Below are 2,433 nucleotides of genomic sequence, written 5' to 3'. Positions count from 1 at the left end.
TGTTTTTATTATTTGAATGATAAAAAGGAGGTTAATTACAAAAGGTTATAAGTTATTTAGTTAAACTGCTTTGTGTATGTGTGTTCATGCAACCTTATTCCCATAGCTGTGCTTTGTTTCCAGTGCACCTGAGATAGGAAGTGAAGTAAAACCTGTTCCAAGCTGGGATGAGGAAGGAGACAAAACCTGTCAAGGCAATGATGATACAACAAGCCAGCCAGTTCATTCAGCTGAAGTGCAGGTCCCAGCAGGAGAAGTTTTTGCAAGGTGAGCTTGGGTTTTATATGTCTTGGCAAGTGGCAAACTTTAATTGATTTTTAGGGATGTTAACAGGCTGGTGATGCATTTTTGTTGTAATGTGTAAAATAAAGGGGTAAAAAAGATATGAGTGAAAGTATACAGAAATATATTTTAAATACTACATCTAAAAATACTAAACACAGATGAGGACTGCCCAACTTGAACATTCATAGTTTTATGCATTAAAGAATAAGGCGAGCACTTTAGTGGAAAAACGAAGAGGGACTAGAATTAATTCTAGTGTTTTCTTGAAAGAATGGAACTTCTTAGTTTATATCTGTCTCACACTTGATTGAAGTCTGTATGAAAATATGTTTTTGTAGATCAAAATACAGAAAAGAATAATATTTGTGCAAAATGAAAAGCTGGTCAGGATTAGATGGTGTGGTATGTCTAGATTGAGTTCACGTTTCTCCAGAAGTATGAAGACTCAGAAAGATCCAAGAAGAGCCCCTGCCCTTTTCTAAGATTATCGCCTGAATTACAAGAACTAATTCAATACCTCTATGATAGGGAGGTTCTTCTTCCAGATCCAGGAATTTCTTGGGAACATATGAAGAAATAGTGGAGAGCATCTTGAACTCGGGAGACACAAATAGGCAAGCAATATTCATGCCCAGCCATCTTGAAGAATACAATCTGTCTGTGAGAAGCTTTTAGGTTGTCTGATGCAAGCTTGGTTGAAGTTAGGCAGCAAAAAAGTTCAATCTTTCACAGCTAATCCTGTCTATTAGGTACTGAAGTTGATCTTCAAGTACACAAACAATAGATGAAACATTTATGTTCTTGATTAGCTGAAATCCAATTGAGGAGCTTATAGTCTGCTTGCAGATTTTTAAAGCTTCTGTGTGGCTAAACTGACCAATATACGTACATTTCTAGGTTTAGTATTCCAATTCCTTATCAAAGCATAAAGTCCATATGCTATTGAGAATAGGTATCATAGGAAGTAAATTCTTAATGTCAGTAGTAAGCCAAAAATGTATTTAATCTTTATGTTACAGATTTCAGTATTAATTCATACAAGGAATAGTCAGACTGTCAGACAGTCCTAATGATGAATAAGTTTTGTATGAATAATATTTACAGTTTTCGAGTAATATTAGAAGTAGCATTGAAATAAAGGGACCTAGGGAAAAAATAATGGATGATAGAAAGTTCTTCATGTTACTAGTTTAATATTTTTTATGATAAAGCTTGAAAAGTGAAGTTTAAAAGAAGTTTTAAAAGATCTGTATTAAAGATGCATATATGAGTTATATTCAGCAATTTAGAAATGACGAAAAATAAAATATATGAGTTGCAGAAAATTACAAAGTGAAGTATTATGTACAAGAAATATTAGTGTATTACATAAATGTCTGAAGATGGAAGAATAATGATACTTTTAGTGTAAAAAACTAAGAAAAATGATTATAACTGGAAAAAAATACTACAGAAGGACAGAAACCCTTAAAGAGTAATTAGTAGTTAAAACTCCACTGTTGATTTTTTGCCTAAATTATCAAAATGTTTTTATCATGTGTAATATTGGAAAAAGAAAGTAGCACATTATGATTTTTCATTCTCTCTATTAAAATATTTTGTTTTAAGTATAAAAAAAAATCCAGATCCTGGATTCTACAAACATTCTCACTATATCAGATACACAACAGGCCAGACAGTAAGCTGTACAGTGCAAGGAAGCTTTTCTCTCAGATGCTGCAAAGAGATGTTGAACAGTTAGGTTGGCAGCTATGCTCTACATTGCCAGCCTGAATGCAGCCAAAGAATACCAGAGAAACAGTTATGTGCATTTGTGAAAATAAACATTACTTAATAGTGTAGAAATAAATTGAAAATTATGATAAGATAATGATCAGCAAGTAAAGAAGGAAATCCCTACAGCTGTTGAAGAAAATATTTAGAACTGACAAACATATCATTTACATTTACTGGTTCAAACAAAATTCTTTGTAATGCATTATTTCACAAACTTGAACTAATAGGGACCATTCTTCTCTGATTTTAGTCAAACTTCTACACCATTTCATGAAGTCATCTTGTGTTTACAATAAGTAGGTACATAGTATAATGCTTGATGGTTGCTGGGTGACCTTTAGATACTGTGTTGTATTATTACATGGCTCATTG

General features: G+C 32.7%; 1 protein-coding gene across 1 annotated transcript in view; it reads left to right on the top strand.

The window, feature by feature from the left end:
* Window positions 1-123: 123 nt before the first annotated feature.
* LOC119594079 (histone H3.v1-like) overlaps window positions 124-2,433 on the top strand; it is a gene marked incomplete at its 5' end in the record, with an annotated part of 6,184 nt that continues 3,874 nt past the window's right edge. The window contains 1 exon segment of the mRNA XM_037943132.1: window positions 124-267.

This window comes from Penaeus monodon, chromosome 33, assembly GCF_015228065.2.
Source record: "Penaeus monodon isolate SGIC_2016 chromosome 33, NSTDA_Pmon_1, whole genome shotgun sequence".
NCBI classification, from domain to species: Eukaryota; Metazoa; Arthropoda; class Malacostraca; order Decapoda; family Penaeidae; genus Penaeus; species Penaeus monodon.
Note: the sequence above shows the minus strand (reverse complement) of the source record. Positions and strands in the feature narration are given on the sequence as shown.